The sequence below is a fragment of the Notolabrus celidotus genome, chromosome 7 (assembly GCF_009762535.1).
Source record: "Notolabrus celidotus isolate fNotCel1 chromosome 7, fNotCel1.pri, whole genome shotgun sequence".
Taxonomy (NCBI): Eukaryota; Metazoa; Chordata; class Actinopteri; order Labriformes; family Labridae; genus Notolabrus; species Notolabrus celidotus.
In genome coordinates, this window is record NC_048278.1 from 17418945 (window position 1) to 17441395 (window position 22451).

Sequence of the window (22451 nt, forward strand, 5' to 3'; positions counted from 1 at the left end):
AAAAGGCACATCAGGTGCATTAAACACAACAGTTAGCAGAAGCCTAGAAGAGCTCTGTAAAGTATTTTCATGCATTCATGCACAACTTAGCACACATACATACACTCCAAGGTTCTATGCAACAAGATAAAAAAGACAGTATATTCTTATTCTCACGTACACATATTTAAACAGGCCGGGAGGTTTTTCTCTTTCCCTTACAGGCAACTGCTTCCTTAAACAGATTTATCACTAGCGTTGCACAAGCCATTCGACTAGCACTGTTTGTGTATGTGTGTGTGTGTGTGTGTGTGTGTGTGTGTGTGTGTGTGTGTGTGTGTGTGTGTGTGTGTGTGTGTGTCATTTGCAAGACATAGTGACCAACTGGGCCTCTGTGATATATCTTGTCTTTATGTGTCAGAAGGCTGTAGGCTGGAGCTATTTTGATCAGCACAGTGGTTAGATATGTGATCAGCAGGATGATACCTTAGAACAAAGCAGATGCTATTCTAGAGAAGAAACTGTGCTGGGCCAACATACATGCCCTGAGGGATCCCCTCAACAATGCTAGCTTTTAAGCAGACATTTAACTAGCAGGATATGACTTACAGCCAACATTTTGACCTAATACAATGAGAAGTATGCCAAGAAAACTTGCTGTGTAATTAACAACATATTAAACCATCTGTGTGAAGTTAGTCCCAATCTCTTGTTTTCGGTTTTTGTCCAATTCTATATTCACAAAGTTGAACGCTCTCCAGAGAGAGGTGAATGTGACAAAGAGTTGATATCTCTGACAGCAACTATCAGGACTGTTTTGTTATGCTCTGTGAGATCTGTGCCACACAGTACAGGAGGCGAGTGATGAATAAAGAATGGAAAGTAGTAATAAAGCAGAGAGGAATAAACGTTGAACAGAGACAGAGACTACAAGATCACACAAGATGGGTCCTACAAAACTCCCTTTGCACTTATTATTCAGAGAAAGATCAAGTGCTGGATTGTTAGAGAAGCAACAGTTAGGAAGATGGAGGAATTATAGAGTAAGATAAAGAAACTAGATGAAGAGGAGGAAGGAAGAGATAGACTGGTGGATGAAGAGAAGGCTTCTCATTCACTGGAACTTGAAGTACAAAATAACACCAGTGAATATAGAGTTACCTGCATACGTGCACGTCACACAGTACTCATACTATTGCATCGCGTGTAGTTCAAATACTGTTCCTTTCGAGTAGCTCAGAGAGAAAAGTCGAGATTGGAAGCTGTTCAAGACATGAATATGCTGAGGTTACCATTTGAATGCTCTGGAGCGACGTGATGACACATAAAACCTGAACGAAGAGCCAAGTGGTCAGGCATGAAACAACAAGAATGATAAGTCACACAGAGAACCGTTGGTGAGTCACTCTGCAAAAATCAGTTCAAAGCTTCAGAGAGCCTGTGTGTTTATCAATATCAGGTTGAAATGATTTGGAAATAGTTAATTCTTTGATAATGAAGAACAGGTAGTGGACTTTTAATTATACCAAAAGTAAGAACTAAGACCTACGGTGATGCAGCTTTTTATTATCACGGCCCACACCTGTGGAACATCCTCCCTGAAGATCTGAGGGCTGCACAGAGCATCAACATTTTTAAAGGCAAACTCAAGACCTACATTTTTAGTCTCGGTTTTAACAGAGTTTTATTTTTATTCTTCATAGTATTATTTATTTATTTATTTATTTATTATCTATTTCAAATTTTAGCCACTTTTATTCTACTTTATTTATTTATGTATTTTTTATTTATTTTAAGTATAGCATCTTATGTTCTTTTAATGGTTTAATATTTTAGTGTTTTATTATCTAAGAAATGTATTTTATTTTGATGATTTTGATTTCCTGTGTTGAGTTTTAACATCTTGTTCTACCTCCAGTGTTTCCTCATCAAGATATCATGAGAGCGTTCCCTCAGTTTGTTCAGCAACTTCTTTTTATTTTTTCATTTATTTATTAAATTATTTTATTTTTATTGTTTTTAATACTATTGTTGCATATATTGTGTTCTTAACCTTAAGATTGTGGGGTGGATCAGGGCTGGGTGTGGGATCTTTTTCTTTTTCTTAATTTATTCTATTTTAAGTTGTTTTTATGTACAGCACTTTGTGTTACAATGTCATTGTATGAAAAGTGCTTTATAAATAAAGTCTGATTGATTGATTGATTGATTGATTGATTGATTGATGATATGATAGAAAATAAGAACTTCAGCAAATTGTGTTCATTATAAACCCTAAAAGAAAAAACTTCATATCGGCCTTTAACTCTTACTTTGTATAAAATTTAAATTTACTGAATCACTCATCTGATTATAATGGTTAATTTTCCCTTTCATATTGCTCTCGGTATGTCAGTCTTCTTTCTCTAAACATTCGAACAAATAAAAGAACAGTTTTCTCTTTTATATGATTTCAGAAAGGTGATAAAGCGACCATGACAAAAACATTTTCCCAACCTTGGTTTTCATGCTTTTTTTCTTTTAAACATGTTTACACTTGTGTACTTGACACTTTGCAAAAGTTAACAACGATGGTTGGATTAAAAACAAAATATATCTAATTTGAAACTTAAATAAAGGTTATACAAATAAGTGTTAAATGTACTTAAAGATAAATATTTAATCTGGGAAAGCTAGTGATATCATGGGTGTCAAAACCAGAGGGAACAGTTTAAAATATTGCTTATTGTTATACTGAAAGAAAAAATAATGATATCTGTTAAAATAAATCGTAAAAGACAATATAGTTTGAAAAACCTTTGAAGAGCAAACAAGCAAAGAGCTGTACTTTTTATATACGTCATACGTTTTTTTATATTGTACCAAAATCATTTCCATTTCAAAAGGAAAAGTTGAGTTAATGTGAGGAAACATTTAATAGTAACAGAAGTAACAATTTTATTCACGAGGCTGCCCGACAGACTGGAGAGTCTAATGCATGATTTCCAGCTCTACGATTAAAACATCTGAAGTGTTGAGAAGTTGAACAATCAATTGTAAGGAACAAAATGATTAGATTTGTTTAAACTTTTACACTTCTGTAATAGCATGATCTGGATCAAAGTCTTTTATAAAGTACCAATCAAAACCAGATACAAGATTGATTTCTTCATGAATTTGTTATGTCAGTCTAATAGGAAAGTAAATATCAAGTCAAAGCCTATTTTTCTAATAATGACAATAACAATAATGGTAATTCTAATAATAATAACAACACAATAATATAAATAATAATGCTTAAATTAAATAAATACTAAATAAAATACTGATTATTATTATTATTATTATTATTATTATTATTATTATTATTATTATTATTATTATTATTTTTATTATTCTAATTGTCATTTTAAGTAGCAGTAGTAGTATTGGTCGTATTATTAGTATTTTTATAGTATTATTATCATTGTCATTATTATTTGTAGATCACTTTAAAAATGTTAGGTTGCAAAGTGCTTTACAAAGGCAACAAATGATAAATCAGGAAGGTCAAGTGTAATGGGAACCCAAGAAATAAGTCCTATAAGAAAAGACATGAAATTTGTAAGAAGTCTAGAATACAACATTTTCTTGAAGGAAATCTAAAATTTAAATTAAAGTAAAATCAGGTACAGCTCTTTCATGAAAGTGTGTTTTCAGAAGGGACCTAAAAAAAGTCCCCTGATTCAGCAGACCTGGAACCCTTGGGGACATTGTTCTAGTGTTATGGACCCCACACAGCTGTCCTCTTAGTTTTCATTCTAGAGTTTCCAACACAAAGAAGAGCCCTGCCCGAGGATCTCAATGTGCATTTTGACTTGCTCAGTCCCAACAGGTTTGATCTGTAGCCTCGAAAAAGTCACGGGACAGCTCTGAAGGGAGTCAGGCAAATCTTAGAATAAAAGAGTGATGTGGTCATGTTTTTTTGGTCCTGGTCAAAAGTCTGGCAGCTGAGTTCTGTAAGTCTGGAGATGGTCAATAGATGTATAAAATTGAATTAATTTCAAATAATTAAATGTAGATATTTTACCACATGAGGACTTTTTTTGTTAGTCATTAAGTATAGTAACCCCTAAGATGATATTGTTTTTGTAGGCTGAGTGTCTTTTAATAAAAAAGCTGAAAGAAAAAGGAGAGTTGAAAGTGCTCACTGTGGCAGAGACTTGATAAATTCAAGACCATTAGATTGGTAACATACAGAATTAATTCCATCAAAATCTTATCAGAATATTTTTGGACTAGTTCAGAGACTCTAAATACGGCTATGATCTCTGAACTGCTTGGCAGAAGCATGCTGCCTTCAACCGGCTCCAGCACAACATCGCAACACATGAGCATGTATGACTGGCTACATTTAGAAACATAAAGCTATTCTGTCTATCTTTAATACGTTTTTCACTGTAATTGCCCCAGTTCATCTGAAATAGAATGAATAGAATCATCCAGCCAACCAGCCAAGTTCTAATAAAGGAATCTTCTGTCAGTTTCACTGTTTTCATCAGACCTCAGTTTGAGCTTGGAAGTGGGAGCAGAGCCAAGCACATTTCTCTGAGTCATCAGAAGGGGGGGAGGAGAGGGAGAGAGGGAGGAGGAGAAAGAGGAGGAGGTGGAGAAAAAGAAGAAGAGGAAGAAGAAGGGGGAGGAAAAGGAGGAGGAGAAGCAGGAGGTGGCAAGTCTGGAGTTTCCCTCTCGCTCTTGCAGTGCGAAGGCCGACACCAAGCAGCAATAAGCGAGAGCTCTATTGTTTCAGGCCCACTGGCAAAGTGAGCCTTCCTGAAACCCAGCAAACAGCTATCTCACACACACACACACACACACACACACACACACACACACACACACACACACACACACACACACACACACACACACACACACACACACACAAGGGAGACCTGCCAAAACGCTGCTCACATAGAAACCTGCCAAAATGGAAGAAAGCTGTTGTGTGAGAAGTTTACAAGGACTTTCGTAGAATCTGTTGTTTTCTTTGCCTGGCAGCATGACAAAAATACTCTCAATACGATCTTTAAAAAAGAAAAATCGAAGAGACAGAGTGGTATGCAATTTTAACTGAAACATTCAGAGCTCAAATAAAGACCCAAAACCTATAATAAATACTGACAGTTCTAAAAACAAGCAAATTGTGTGTGTGACAACCAGTAATTACCAAATAATACACTACTCCGTGTCAACAAATGACACCTTGAAGAGAATTTGTGGTCTTATTATGACACTTGTCTAAACTGCATGAATATATGTTTTCAGCCGTGGTGTGAAAGCTGCAGGGAGTATCCTGGCAGCTTTCTTATGCAGTAATGGCCTGTGGCTTGACGTGGAAAAAGGCAGTAGGAAGTGTAACATAGACAGGGAAATGGACTGTGTCGTCACATGATAGACTTTCTGAGAAGAAAATGTCTCTCCTTCTAGGAATCAGAACAGATTTGTGGAGCTGATTTCACATGAAAGGCACAACTGCTTGAAGCAGCATATCATCGGGTTGAGGTTGACAGGTTGGCATCACCTACCAGTTTCACTTCAAATGATGTATAACTGCAGGTTGTGATGTAAGACAGCATCAGTCTTGGCGGATGACTTACAGCCCTGTTTGTGTAACAACAGGTAGAGGACAGAAGAAAAGACAAATGAATGACAAGGCAGGACAAAAGGAAGCGCTGAACTATGAAGAGCAAGCCTTCATTTCTCGTCTTGAGCTCTATCCAAACACTCCGCAGGTTCTCATGTCCCGCTAGACCAGTTGGGTAGCTCCACTGTTTGTTTTCCACTCCAACGTGGGGACACATTTGGACAAGGGTGACAGCAGAGTCTATTTTCTCCACCTGGAAGCTTGGAATGGAGCGGAGGGGAAACTCAAGACTGGTTTTACCCGCTTCCTGGAAACAGTAAAGTAAGCAGGAGGCCCGCTGTCAGGGAGAAGGGTAGGGAGAGAATGTGAGGCATAGAGTTTAAGAGAGGGAGAGAGAGACCTAAACCACTGGATGACAGATTAGAATATGTGTGAATACATGAGGGGGACTGTTATGTGCGTGCCTGTGTGTGTGAAAGAGAAAATGATGGAATAGTTGGAGCACGTGCACCAGCCACGAGATGTGCTGATGCCCACAAAGATCTGTTTACAGTGAGTGCCCCTGATGACCCCCCAGAGGATGCAGGAGCCACTGCCAACACACACACACACAAACACACACCCACACATAGACACTCACATATCACCCAGGCCACATATCTCAGCAGACATGGATACAGGGTGCCTGAGGGCACCTGTTAGAAACATCCGGAAGGCTAGATTCCAGACAAAGCTTGTATCCCTGTCGTAGCTCTAACTAACCCAGCCTGGAGTTAAGTGTTAGTGGATGAGCGACACGGCAGAAAGAACGAGACTAGAGAGGCGATGCAGCCTTGCTCGCTACAACACAGCACTGAATAGCTTTCTGAAGTATTGTACGAGCGGATAAAACAAGCAAAACAAACTAGGGAAGCAATGGAGGCCAAACAGAAGTGCACGTGTGGGAGATGAAGGCAAGAGAGGACAGACAGATGACAACAGCAGAGCAAAGGTTGAAGAAAAAGGACAGAGGGAGAAGGACTCAAAGGGCGATCAGGGCATGAATCGGAGATGGGCCTAAAAGCTGTAAAAAATGGAAAAACTATAAAAACCCTCCCAACAATGGTTCCACTGTTGTAGGAAAATTGTAGCATTCTGGGAGATACGCCTATTGACTTTATTGCTGTTAAATAAGACTGAAACCGTCACATGTTTCTATGCTTAATGTGAAGCCACAGCAGAAGCTTAGTGTAGCTTAGCATTAGGACTAAAAATGAGGTTTAGTTTGTCTCGATCCTCTAAAGATCCTCTAAAGATCATTTATATCATCTTGTGAGTACACTAAACAACGAAGGAGGACTGTACTGCTTCTGCCAACAAATAAAGGGGTTTTTAAAAACAGACTTTTCTTGTTATATTTAGACCTGCGTATAGTGAAGGTCAGAGTTCCTCAGGCAGGTCTCTCCACAGAAGTTTGGAAGAGTCAAAACAGCAAATACTTCTTAAGTGTGAGATGGATACTCTCAGCAGGTTTGTACAGTATCTCAGTGCACTGGTTGGTAATAAACAGGGGTTCTTATTTATTCTGGGGTCAGGGCATCAAATGCTTTAATATGTCTGTGAAGGTTCTCAGCCATCCAGGTCATGATAATTCAAAGCTTGATCCGTAGGGCAACTGGACAGGTACAAAATCTTGAAGACATTTCACCTCTCCTCCGAAATGCTTTTATACTAATGAGTAAATTAATAGCACAATATCACAAGAAAAAGAAATATGCAGCTCTTGTAAGGCCATTAAACCAGATGTGATCTCTTTGTTTTTGTCAAGAGTCCTCCTGTCAAATTTAACAAAACTTGGAGTCTGATTGTTGATTTCTGATTAATCTGCTAAAACACCAAGACAGTAGAAAAATATAAATAACAATTTGTATCATTTAGAGGTCAGCACTGAATGTATTCTAGTAATATTTTGAGTTATGTGGTAGCAGGACAGGATGGCTGAGGCTGTTCCACCACCATCCAGTCTCTGCACATACACACTGAAGTCTGCACAGCATCATATTGGTGTCTCCGTCTGTGATTTCACATTGTGTCACAGCGTTGAGGAAGCGTGAGCAGTATGGTGTGTAAACACACAGCAGGAGCTCCACATACACACAGCGTTGTTTCAACCTGCCAGCTCTGACGCTTCACACTGTCACCGTCTTCCACTCAAGCGTCTAATACAAGGGAGGACTGGATGGCAACGAACAACCTATCTTATTCATTACTAATTATTAGGAATGCTGGCTTGTCTGGGTTGAAATGAAGAAGACTAGAGGAAATCTATTCGAATAATGCATCTAAACGGGAGCAAAAGTGACAGATGATAAAGTCAGTCCTATTATTGTCCACAATTCACTGTTGAGGTTATTTTTGTTAAAATCTATCTTGAGCTGACTTATAAATCAGTGATGTCATCACAATGTATGTTTAGGAGCTGATTCTGAAGAAGGCGCTATGGCCAACATGTCAAACAATGTTGCACATATCTTTTTTCACCCACAAGGAAATCCAGGTACAGGGAACATTTTTAAACATCCATACCCCTAGACTGTATAAATAATGGACGTAGTATCCGTGACGTCACCCATCTGTTCCTGAGTGCTGTTTTGAAGCCAATCGACGGCAGCAGCCATATTGGAAATGCCGAACTCAACCAGGCATAGTGTGACAAGACGCGGAGTTTGAGCCTCCTAGCCAACAGCTATCTGTTCTCGTCCGGGAGTCAAGTCAGTCATGTCCTTATTTGGGCAAAACTCGTAATCTTAATATCTTCTGAACCGTCACGTTAGAAAAAAATTCACCCCCCTTACAGTGTGTGCCGATAGAGAAATTATCAACATAGAGCCAAGCCGTTTTTTGAACTAGGCTGTAAACATGTTTATTAATGCTGCAAAGACTGTCTGTTTTGAATTGGTGTGTATGTGGTTTCTGGTGTTTCTGCAGCCAGCCTCAAGCGGATGCTTTATGAATTGCAGTTTGTAACACTTCCGCATGGACTTCATAGTTTGAGACCGGAGGTTTCCGCTTGATCCATACCAGTTGAGTGATTCTAAGAGTAATAAAAAGGCACCATCATAGGTTCAGGATCCAAGTGGTAACTTGAGAACCCATGACAATGTAACACTTTTATGTTTTTATCAATTAAAACAAAGGAGATTTAATATGTTAATTTCTGACTTCTAAAATCACAGATTTTGTTACTTTGGGCAAAGCCAGGCAAGCTCTCCACTATACTTGAGTGTATCATGCCAGTGGTCTCAATAATATGAAAAGGATAGATTTAAGAATGTTGAAACTTTTCTAATCCGTTTCTTTGCAAGAGGGTAGGCACAGCAGGCTAGCTGTTTCCACCTGTTTCCAGTCTTTGAGCTAGGCTAAGCTAAGCAAGTTCTGTGGCTCAATATTAAAGCACAGACCTGAGGGTGGTATAAATCTTCTCAGCCAGGGAAAAAAGCAAAGAAGCTTATGTCCTTAAATGTTGAACTATTCCTTTAAATCCTCACCTCCCTCTTCCTCCTCCTCTTATTCCACAGATCAGCCCTGCTGTGCTTTTCACATTTGCACCTGATAGCCAGGTTTTAAGCCTGCCTGCTACATTTCAGCGATGGACCCTCTTGACACACATGGACGTGTACGCCTGCTGACTCACCAACCTGCTTGTCTGTCACTGTGATTAAGTGTGATCAATGCTGAGCCACAACCATTTCTGTGCTAATGTACGATAATAAGACCTGCACTAAAAGAAAGCTGGCTGTGATAAATAAGGCTGCTGAGACAAAAGGAAACTTAATGCGGGCTCTGAATCACAGGGCAGTGCTTTGATGCTATATAATGAACAAGGTTAAGGTCCAGGGTGTTTATATGGAGGCACACCAAAGTACACAGAAAAAACAGAGTGTAACTGTGTCCTTATAAGTGTGTATACAGCACTGTGTAAATATATGAGTGTATGGGAGCAAAGAACCTGTCTGTGAGTGTGACCACAGGGACCGAAAGAAATAAAGAGAGAGAAAGTGGGACAGACAGCAGCGACACAAGCTCTTAACTCCCTCCTCTTCCCTCCTGCTTCATCCTCCCCTCGTCCTCCTCTCTCGTCTGCCACCAAGGGGAAGCGAAGGAGGTCACCCACTCCTACAAGCACTCAATCAACCTGCCGGCGACCTTGCTCGTCCCGGATACAGTGCCCGCTCCCTCTGTTTATCTGCTGCCATCCTGCTGCCATCTCACTGCAGCCGCTGCCAGCTGATGCCGCCATCAGCGCAGAGGTGCCGTTCCACCAGATGCCCGCTTTTCTGCCAGCGTCGTGCCAAGTTTTAGAGGCAGACAGCTCTGTTTAACATCAGTGTAAAGTGAAAGGAGAAGTCTATGACAGGGAACATACCCAGGTTAATTAGTATGTGGGGGATCCTTTCTCTCTGTATTTGCATGTTGGAGGGCTTCTGGACATGGATTCATTCAAACTACAGGATGATTTCAGAAAGTGGACATTTGCCAAAGCAAAATGAACAGAATGAGCAAGAGCTGATCCTGAACGTTGTTGTGCATAATTCAATGCATATTAAGAATCATTCAGGAAAATCTGAAAATAACAGACACAGCTAGTTATTGATAACCTTAACAGAAATGTGCTGGGCTGTATCAGAAAATTAACTTTAAATTAAAGTATTTATCAAAATAAGTGCTGTAACTTACACTTGTCATAACTGATCAACATGACTTTCCTGATGATCAATTAATTGAATGGTATTTAGATACCAAAAACAAAACGATGAAATGTGAAATCTTTTATGTTTTTGATCAGATTTTTTGTGAACCAATTTAAAAAATATGTAAAACAGAGTAGCAGAATCTCCAAATAACTGAGAAAAAATAAGAAATTAGTGTTTCATATTTTCACTTATATTCATATTCAAAAAAATCTATCAATTTTGTGTTGATAAACATTCTTTGTATCAGGTCTAATCAGAAAACAACAAGTGCGGCTACAATAAGCTGACAAGAGTAAAAATGGCGTCACCTATGTGGAAGTTTTTCCCTTTTTTCGAGGATAACCCGACTGCACTTTGGAAAACTTGAGCTGCAAGTATTCCAATGGGAGGAAAAATTTGTCATCTGAAAGTCAAAAGTCATCTGAAAAGTCATCATAGAAACAATGATATACTGAAAAAAATGTGCTGTAGCTAGCATTAGCCAATAAAACAGTGAGCGCCAGAGTGTCAATTTGAGAACTGCAAAAGGTTTACCAGAGCTAAAGAAATTACTGACAGTAACAGAACTTGATGACCCACCTTTTCCCCAGTAGAAGGCCAAGGATTTCACCAGCTAATGGAGTATTTGGAACAGCATCATGAGTCCCTTTTACTTGAAGGCAAATCCCTACCTGCTCAGTATGATGAGATCTCTACATGCATTCACAGTCTGACATAAGTGACATACATTTTACCATGGACTTCTGTTGTAAGTGTCCATGCTCAGTGTCTGGATAAAAACTAAAACCTGAAAAAGACATTACTGCTTGCACAGGAGTACTCTGGTTCGCTGTAAAAAGATAAATAGATAAATAGAGAAGAGTGAGAACTTTATTTTTGGTGTTAACAAAGGTATTTCAGTTAGAATTAGTAAGTATAAATAATTTATTAGTTTGCATTTTGTAAAATGTGAAACAAATGTTGGTCTACTTGTCAGTATTGGCCATCAGGAGCAGGTTATTATTGGTTATTTGTATCAACTCAAAAATCCAGTGTTCTTACCCTAGACTGTATAAATAATGTATGTAGTATCCGTGACGTCACCCATCTGATCCTGAGCGATGTTTTGAAGCCAATCGTTGGCGGGAGCCATATTGGTAAAGCTGAATTCAACCAATCTTAGTGTGATGTAAAATGGCAGGGTTTGAGCCTCCTGGCCAACAGCTGTGTTCCCGCCTGTCAATCAAGTCAGTCATAATAATAATAATATTTAATACATTTTATTTATAAAAGTGCTTAAAAAGTTTCTCAAAGACACTTCACACAAAAAAAATTATACAATAGATAAACAAAGGAAAGCAAAGCAAAAAGAAAAAAAGTAAATATCAATCAATTATATGTTAAAAGCCTTTCTAAATAGGAGGGTTTTGAGTCCGGATTTGAATGTGGTGAGTGAGGGAGAGAGTCTGAGGTGTTGGGGGAGAGAGTTCCAGAGGGTGGGGGCAGCGACAGAGAAGGCCCTGTCCCCTGAGGACAAGAAGTCATGTCCTTAAATTGGCAAAACTGGTAATCTTAATATCTTGTGAACCGTCACGTTAGAAAAAAATTCCTCCCTAGTACAGTGTGTGCCGACAGAGAAATTAGCTGTGTAGACCCAAGCCATTTTTTGAACCAGGCTATAAACATGTTTATTATTGCTGCAGAGATCGTCTTTCTTGAATTGGTGTCTGTGTGGTTTCCGGTGTTTCTGCAGCCAGCCTCAAGCGGATTCTTGATGAATTGCAGTTTCTAACACTTCTGCATGGGCTTCATATTTTGAGACCGGAGGTTGCCGCTTGGTGCATCCCTATAAAAAATAGTACTACAAATTTTCCAAAGCAAATTCTTTTCAGAAAATAAAAATTATATAAATAATCAAAGTAGTATGCTTTATTTTTAAATTATTTAAATTAATCTGAAAAAAAGACGGTCCTGAAAAGGAGTAACAAAACAAACGTATGTGATGTGACAGCAGCTTCTGATTTCCCTGAATGTGATTGACATGTCATGAGCTTCACATTTAAGTCTTACCACAAAATCCTGGCAGCTTCCCAACACAGCAGACTTCTAAAAACAAGCTGCCATGTAGGATTCTGCATGGCATTGCTACATGGAAGGTGCCGCTTATCAACTCTTAGAATTGTTTTTTTTTTACGAGCTAATTCCCACACTGCAACCTAACTTCAACTTAACTTAAGACCAATAAGCAAGAGCTGTTGTTCAGCGTAACTAAAGGGGAGTTACACAACTACTGTAATATCATTATGTCAGACTCGTATAACAAGACAATTACCCGATACTGTACAGAAGGAATAAACAGCTGAGCTCCACCACAGCTAGTACTAGGGTGAAAATTATCACACAGCACTGCAGATCTCTCTATCAGCTGTGACAGTCCGGTCACATTCCTTTGTTATGTGCTGTCCGATCGGTCTTCCCCTACGGAAAGTTAGTTATTACTGTGGATACAGCTGCAAAGATGGCTCCGCTGACCGCAGCTACAAAAGGCATGGAAAGACAACACGGGCCGAGACAGACCGGGGAGGAGGGAGGGCGGAAAAAAAGGTTGGGTTTTTCTGAATGGATGGCAGGAGGGCTGAAGAACCTGAAACTTAGCCGTGCATTAGCCTGTTTGTATATTTAGTGTGTGTGTGTGTGAGTGAGAAAAGGGAGAGGCAGACAGAGACAGGAAAGAGAATGTAATTCATCTCTAAAAGGGCAAGGATTCCTGGATGATGTATGGTGAGCAGAGTGCGAGTCTGGGTTTGTATTGTAGAAATTTTGGCGTGGGAGGTGTGAGCTAGCTAGCTACATCTCCTCTTATCGCTCCATGGAGCAATGTGGAGAATGAGGATTCTAGGCTCTGCCCTGCTGATCAAAGACACACAGAGAGGCTGATACAAAATCCTCACATTCCCCCCTCCTTCTGGCCTGTCTTCCTACTCTCCAAGCTCTTTCATTCACACACATGGAGAATCACATCTTGAGGAGACAGCATGTCACCTAATTTTACGAGCAAATGCTCTGCTCAGAATACAGAGAATGAAGTTAAGCTAAGCTAAGTTAGACAATTTAATGACGTAGTATTAATATGTTTATTTTTATTGGCTCTATTTATTTTATTGATAATGAGTTACTTGTATGGTCATGGACCAGTTTCTAGAGTTTTGAAAGTGAAATGTTCCATTCTTGCCTGTTTCAGGTTTTCAGCAGCTCAACAGTTCAGTGTCTCCCATGGTTTCAATGGGTAATAAGTTGGGACTGCAGGTAGTCCAGTTTAGCACCAAGACTCTCTGACTTCAGAGCTATGCAGTTGTAATACTTGCAGAATGTGGTTTGGCTTTGTCTTGCTTATATGCAAAATCTTCCATGAAAAAAGCATTGTCTGTGTGGCAGCATATGTTCCATATCCAAAACTTGTATATATTGTTCATCATTAAATCTGCCTTCACAGATGTGTAAGCTATTCATGCGATGGGCATTTCTGCATCCCCATACCATAGAGGTGGGTGATATACCGGTTTCAATACTTTCGCTGGTGTCACGTTTTGGAATAACAAGGATTTACTGTTGCAATAAACACCAGTTTAAAAACAGGTTTTGTTTTAGTATGTACAGGCTTCAACTTCGGTGCACACAAAACAGAGATTTACTTTCCCTAACACAGATGTAAAAAAGTAGTGGAACAAAGGGATTTGTGACTGACAAATCAGTGTTTCAGTGTTTACAATGAAAGACAATTTTGGCACAGTGATCAGGTAAGCTTGAGCTCCTTTCTCGCCATTTTGATGTCGGCAGATAAGAGCACTTTATGGATTTCCATCTCTAGGTCTGTACACTTGAATTTTTAATTTTAAGGTCATATTGCCTACCCCTACCATAACATCACAAATGCTGACTTTTGGACTGTGTGCTGATAACAAGCTATGGTCTCTTAAAAGAAGATGTATCAGTCATTCCCAAAAAGAATGTCAAATTTTTATTCTTCAGACCACAGGATAGTCTTTCACTTCACCTCAGTCCATCTTAAATTGGCTTGGACAAAGTGAATTCACCGGCGTTTCTGGATCATGTTTAAATAAGTCAGTTTTAACTTGCATTTGTGGATTCTGTGACAAACTGTGTCCACAAACAATCATGTTTGGAAGTTATTTTGAGCCCATGCAGTGATTTCCACTACAGAGTCATGTCTGTTATCAGTGCAGTCCCAACTGAGGTCTTAAATATTGGGGCCATCCAGTATTCCTCCAGATGCTCTGAATCCTTTTATGATATAGTTAATGATGTTGATGATGAAATCCCAATATTCTTTTCAATTTTACACAGAGGGACAATATTCTGAAATTGTTTAACTATTGGCTCTCACATTCTCTCTGTATGAGCCTCTCTGGAATGCCCTTTTTATACCCAGTCATTTTACAAACCTTCAACCTTAGATGTTCCCCAGTTGCTATCTTTATTATCTTTGTTTTTGTTGCATTAAACAATATTTTCAGGGTTTTGTTGTTCCTAACCCAACTTTTTTAAAAATGTGTTGCTTGAAATGAAATTCTAAATAAGCATTTTCATAAAATAATAACCATTTCAATATCAATATTACATATGTTGTCTTTGCACTATTTTCAATCAAATATAGGGTTAAAATGATTAGCAAATAATCCAAATCAGTTTCTATCAACATTTGACACAGCATCCCTACTTTTTGGAAATTCAGGTTCTGCAAATGAGCTGTATATTTGTAACTCTCAATACAGTACTCTAAATTGCAGACTCAGGAGTCTGACATTACATGACTGCATGTGTGTGTGTGTGAGGGTGTAAGCGAGACAGTGTGTGTGTTTTTGTGCTTATGAAGTCCCCATAGAATCCCAGCTCTGCTCCCCAGACCAACACTACATCTGTGTTAATTTAATAAAGAAACAGCAGCAAAATGAAAGCCTCTTAATAAGAAGCACGTCTCTTCTCTGTCTCAACATCTCTTGTCTCACTACTTCTTTCACTCTGCTTTTCCACCTCCCTATCTGCTCCCTTCATCACCTCCCTCTGTTCTCCCTTAATGCACATCTCTCTCCATGTGTTCATTTCTTCCCAGCCTCTCACTCATGTCTCTACCCACCCTCTCTTACAGTATGTGCATCTTCCTTATTCCTATTTCTCCATTTATCTCTCCTTTCATCTGTCACAGCCTCCTCCTCCTTCTCATTTCTCCCACCCTCCCTCCATGTCTCCTCTCTTGCATGCAAGTGGTGGGTCCTTGTTATCCAGCACCTTACCAGACATCCCTCGGCTGGAAAGCCAGACACCAGACAGCCAGACAGACAACCGCATAGACGGGACTACAAAAGAATGACCAGAAAGGGGAAAGATTGACAGCCCAGCACCTGACAGGCAGGAGGAAAAAGCAAAAAGATGTAGCTGGACAGAAGAGAGGCAGCACTGAGACGCCCAAGCGAGTAGTCTGACAGGAAGACAGAGAGGCTGTCAGTAAGTGACTGCTGAACAGGTGGGAAGGCAGGCGATCAGGAGGCAGACAGGTAGGCAGAGCAACCAGACAAGCGGGTCGTCACAGGCCGATACGTAGCAGCCAGCCGTGCTACGAGCACAGCATCCAAACAGGCCACAGGGTCAGTAGCTGTGCAGCTGACAAACACTGCCTCTGTCTGGGCCTGGCATGTCACTACAAGCATCATGTGATAACCTGCATGGAGGCGGATAACCCTTTAATTGCTTAGGGTTCAGGAAAAGACTGAAAAATGGATGTTACTCTTTCAACCTAAATAGTGGAGAAGAGTATAAAATAGTACATCTTTAGGTCGATATAGAAGTTAACGTATATAAAACATTAACAAACGTCAGTAGGAAATTTGCTACTTAAATTTTAGACTCTTCATTTTGTAAAACTTGGTCAAAAAGGCTTTTCTTTTTACCACCAACAAATTGTCATTTGTTATGTTTTTGAGCCCAGGTACCAAAATCAGAGCAGTTCAGCTTTTGAACTGTGAATATATGCGCTTCTTCTTTTATAATGGTTAAGTAAATACTTTTTGTTGTTGGGCAGTTTGTTCCAAATATAATGGACTTAGTTATATATTTTCTCCTTCCATGCCTGAGTTAATCTCATATTAAACATTCTGTTATATTTCCACCTCGTGTTATTATACATGAGATGGTTCTGATCAGAGGCAGATGTGAGAGCCAAATAACTGCACTGTCTATGTCTCTATAATTCAATGCAGGAGTGATTTCTGTCAGGCAAATGTATTTCCTTTACTGTGCCTTAATAAAAGCCATCATGTTACAGCAAGAATGTCTGAGGAATTGCAAAACAATGACATTCAGGAAGTGAATTTACCAGACGCAGGCTTGTAGGACTGGTGCAGTGCTCCAGTTTCACCATATGGTGAAGATTTCACTCCAGGCAAACGCCCTCTGATTCCAATCACTCTGACTCAGCAGAATCTGTCACCCTTCCTCTGTTCACCAGATGTGGCAACGGTTTCTGTCTTTCTAAAACATAAACAACCAATAAAGTGGCTCAGGGTCGAGGCCCAGAGATGATTTTGTGAAAGCAGACCTAGTTGGCCGAACTGACAGGAGCATTGCAGCTCCTTATTGTTTCATCACAAGGTTGAGAAACAGCTTGGCCATCAGGCGATTGTAGCCTTTACAGTCCCTGCTGCCAGCTACTCCACAGGCTGTTTTTTTTTTTTCCCTCGATGGTCTGTCACCCAGATCTCTACACCCTGGCTGTCTTCCTACTGGGTCGGGTCACATTGACAGGAAACCTTCATAAACCTCCTTAAAGAACCTCAGAGAAATCAATGTGTTCACATCCTCACAGCATAAAACAAGCCATTAAATGCCATCCAACATTTCCAGTTAGGAGAAGTTAAAGTGCAATGGAGTCGTTAAATTTAACACTGCCAAATTTTTGTGTAAAAATCCTGAATTAAAGAATACTGGCAAGGATCTGGTCTGACGGAGGCAAATCTTTGAAAAGGGCCTTTTAGTTTCCATCTTTTACCAATTTTCACCAGTGGACTGCAGATAATTGTTTTCAAATTTACCAGAATCCCTGCTCCCCAAACAGCCAATTTATTTAGGTTTTCGTGATGGTTAGCTCTGGCTGTGGTTAGCTAACCACAGGCATCTTCCTCAACTTGCCAGCACAGCATCACAAGATCAATGTAGGGAAGGCGCAGAACAAGACCGGACACACTGAAAAGAGAGGGAAAAACCATGACTGAATGTGAGTCACAGAGGAGAAATGGAGATCTAAGTGTCCCCGTCTGAACAGGGAGTAAAATTTCTCATACGCTGCAGGAGGTCAGTAAAGATGGAGAACGGGAACAGGAACTTTTTGGTACAGCACATTTTTCTTGCTGTTTCTATGTAAGTATGTGAAGGAACAAAGGAATGTCTTTTGTGGTCATTTCCTCTCAATGTTGGCCTAATTAAACCCTGCAGTCTTTCTGCTGAGAACTGATGCATCTTGTTAAGAATTAAAGAAGTACAGAACTTGAGTGCTGAATAGCTCTGGCTAAAGTGAGAGACTTTGTGGGAAGATTAGGAGGCGGTTTCTATTATGAATGTGATACTTCTAATGTTAAATCCATCTATTGTTGAGGCCATGAATTCTGCAGCTTTTCAGGCATCAGATTTCTTGACTTTATGGGGTGTTTGTGACCATGCCCTGTTTTATTCTTTCAAAACTGGAATAACATTTGAGACCTGCCTAAAACAAAATATCAGTTATATGAATATTTATCAATAACTGATCAATTAAAGCTCCTGTGAGGAGCTTTTTTAGCAGGTTGTTAATCAAATCGTAAACTATCTAGAGAGGACAGATAGCACACCTTATGAAAGAACCTAGGGACAAATAGATGGCCCTCTGAGATACCCACCTTAATATTAAATGCTGGAATACTAGACTGTGATGTAGCACAGAACACTCCACATCTAAAAATCCTGTCATAGAAAAATAACTACTTTGCTTAATCAATTAATTTATTATATCTTATTTTACATATTATTGTCATGAATAATAATAATAATAATAATAATAATAATAATAATAATAATAATAATTACTATTATTATTTCTTTCTCATAACTCTCATTTCTATATTTTTTATTTGAGAGACCACCTGTGTGTGGATGCAAGATGTGTTTAGTTCTTTATGTCCTTTATTATTGTATCTTAGATTTTGTTTTTGTTCTGTACTGCATTTGTGCACAGAGACATGTGTTGATATATGTGTATAAATGTATATGTCTAAAGTTGTTGTTAAAATCAATAAAAACAATATTAGAAAAAACAAACGAGTGTTACCAAAAAGAGTGACTATTTCTTTATTGTTATTTTTGTCTGAAACCATTGGTGGGGGGTGGGTGTCAAACTGCTGATACAGCCCTCTTTTTAAAGTCCCATGGCACATATTCTCAACAAATGATACATTTGAATGTAAAAAGAAGATGACAGCATCAGCACAGACCAAAGGTAACTAAACAGGAGCTTTAAAGCACTTCACCTGTGGTTTCAAATGAGCCAGCTTGTTTGAGAATCTCATCAGAAAAGTTTAGAATTTTTATATTACAGTAATTTAAGGCAATCTTATTGAAAAGCCATGACATTAAGAGAACATTCAGCTGTATATAAGTGGATATGTTGTTTTTTTCTTACTGTCACCAATTCCTATGAAAATACCAAAATAAAGTACTTCTTTGTGTGTCTCTCAGTATTTGCCGAGTGACACGGTGACTGTTCCCCATTTCTCCTATTTTCAACCATTTTCAAAAAGATTCAAAATATGTAGTACCTTTAAAAAAGGCTCTGAAATTATCTGAAAATGTAGTTGTAAGCAAACATTACTTAAACAGACTTTTCGGCTTTCTTTTCATCAGAGACTAAATAAAAAAGTGGATAAATAAACATTTTGTTCTTTGTTTTTACAGTGGTAGTATGGAGACAGAACCTGCCGAAGAAACAGAAGATTGTTTTTTTGTTGCCCTGATATTATCTTACATTAAACTAAATACACTGTATCATATCGTGTGTATAATTTGTCACTCGAGTTGAACATAGTCCCCACATGTACCTTCACTTAGGTCGACTATTTGGCTGCAACTTAAGCGTAATGAACGGGAAAGATTAGCATTTTAGGACAGCTGGAATAACTGTGATTTCAGTGACAAATGTTCATCTGTTTGCTTTGGTCAGCTGAAGGAGGGTGAACCGACCACAATATTCCTTCCTGTCTCCTTCTGGGTGTCTTCCTGTGCCAGGCTAACAAACCATTACATTGCCAGATCAATCAGACACGTTGAATGCTAAATGAATAGTCACACTGGAAAGAGATGAAATAAGTGGTGGTGATTCACTTCCGAGAAATGTGGCACTTAAGGCCTGAAACAGATTCTTCTTCCAGCACTGGAAAATATAACTTGTATTAGAATTTGAGTTTATCTGGCTATCAATACAACAAATAACAGTGTGCTGCTAATCCAAATGTGCATGCGCCTCTCTAATGTACTCAACTTCAATTAGAACAGGAGCTAAATGAGCTAAGCTTGACCCCTAGTATTACTGCAGGGTGGACGTAGGAGGGCAGTCAGTACAGACCTCCAGCACGTCTGCTTATTTGTCCAAACACAGGATGTGGAAAAAAGCTCCACTGAGACATATAGGGGCATTAATCACTCACCAGGATTACAACATGTATGAGACACAGTTTCTTAACTCTGATACCACCCCCACAAAATTATAATGCAGAAATTTAACAGCTTACTGCAGACTTCATTGGGAAATCCACCCTACAGCAAAAGCACATTTATTTTTGTTTAAATGATACTGGTTTATTCAGCATTTGTGAATTTGAAGCAAGCTTTTTCAAAGCTGGAAGTGAGGAAAGCACAAGCAGAGCTGTTTTGACAACAATGAATAACAGATGGGTTTTTGTCAACAGATTGATAGCGTTGAGAAACTTCCAATGAGCAAACAGGCACATTTTTTTATTGAATGCCATCTACTTTTTAAACAAAAGAGTTCACATGGAAGAGAAAACAGTGACAGTGCAGCATTTCCGGTCGAAAAAAAGCAGCTAGAGAGTCAATATTTTTCTGATTACTGGAATTTGGAGAGAGTTATGCATACTCACAAATATTTATTAAACTGTCTCAGATCAAACAAATAACATATGGGAATTCTGCTCTGGAGTGCATTTTTATCGTAGGGCAAGTTGAGTTCGCAAAGAATGATCATCGGTTCAGTAAATTAACAATGACATTACATTTGGGTCAGCTTCCTGAAAAAACTGATGCTTCAAACAAAAAAAGAGAGACAAACTAAGAGCGCCATTCATTCATTCTGAACCAAACACTCTGCCAAAGAGAGACTAGTGTGAGATCCAAGATGGCAGCTACCAGCTGCTAGATTGTACAGACAGTATTTTCTTTTCTCTTCTATGAAATAGCACCTTCTTTTTTAAAATGGATAACAATAAGTGACAGATCTGGATAGCCTTGAGGAATGAGAGAATTTCACCTCAACCACATATCCTGTGCAGGGGTTATGGGGTTCAAATCTATACAGACAGACACATAGACAGGCGCATTTACATTCATCCTCACATTCTTTCAGTGTAACAGTTTTCAGTTCACCTAACCCACTTCAAGAAAACCTGCCAGAAACACTGCAAACACTCAATTGTTCACATACAAACCCAAATCCATAGAAGTTGGGATGCTGTGTAAATGTTGATGAAAGTCTATTTTGACGCTTTACAAATCATTTAATTCTAAATAGAAAATATCATAATGTTGAAACTTTAAAAAAAAAAATACAATTTAGGAAAAATAGATGTTAATTTCAAATTTGACGTCAGCATTATGTTTTTAAAAAGTTGGGGAAGGGGCATGTTTATCCTCGTGCCATATCACCTCTTCTTTTAACACCATTCTGTAAATGTTTGGGAACCAAAGAGACCCGTTTCTTGATTTTTGTAAAGTGGAGGTGAAATTTTTGGGAGCTCAACAGATCGGGGTCTCCTTTGTCATATTTTTCATTCATGATGTGCCAAATGTTTTCAGCTGGTGACGAATCAGGACTGCTAGCAGGCAAGTTCAGCAGCGGAACTCTTTTACTATGAAGCCATGTTGCTTAAATATGTAATGTCTTTCCTGAACAAGGCATTATCTGGATGGCAGCATATGTTGCTCCAAGCCTGTAAATAAAACATAATTAGTGGTGCCCTTCCAGATGTGTAAGCTACCCATGCCATGGGCACTTATGCACCCCCTACCATCACGAATGCTGGCTTTTGAACTGTTTGATGATAACAAGCTCTGTGGTGCCCCCCATCTTTCGAATTGAGGAATTGGTTTGTCAAACCGCAGGACAGTGTTTCACTTCCCCTCAAGCCAGTCTGAAACAGTCTTGGGCCTTGAGAAGTTGCTGGATCATATTTATGTATGGTCTCCTCTTTGTCCTCTGGCATTTGTTGATACAGCGACAAACTGTTCACAAACTATGATTTTTTTAAAGTCACTTCAAGACCATGCAGTGATTTCCACAGAGTCATGTCTGTATTCAATGCAGCGCTGCCTGAAGGCCTGAAGATCAAAGCCATCCAGAATTGGTTTTTGGCCTTGTCCCTTTTGTACAGAGATTTCTCCAGATTCTCTGAACATTTTAATGATATTGTGCACTACAGTTTATGAAATCCCCAAATTCTTTGCAATTTTACACTGAGGAACATCAGTCTGAAATTGCTTAACTATTTCCTCACACTGTCTCTCACAGGGTGGTGAACCTCATCCCATCTTTACTTGTGAGCGACAAGTAAAGATTCCTCTCTGGAATGCTCTTTTTATACCTGCTCCTGTTACTAACCTGTTGCAGGTTTTTGCACCTTTCCTTCTCCATCTACATCACTCTGTAGTTACATTTGCTCTTAACATCAACAATGCAATTCACATAGAAGATGGGGGAACATCAAACGCTGCTTCATCTCTTTGAAAGTGATGGTTCTGATGTTGAATACTTTGGTTAAAAAAAACCCCAAAACAAACAAACCCAGAGCTCTGCTTATAACTCAACTACAAAGTCTCATCAG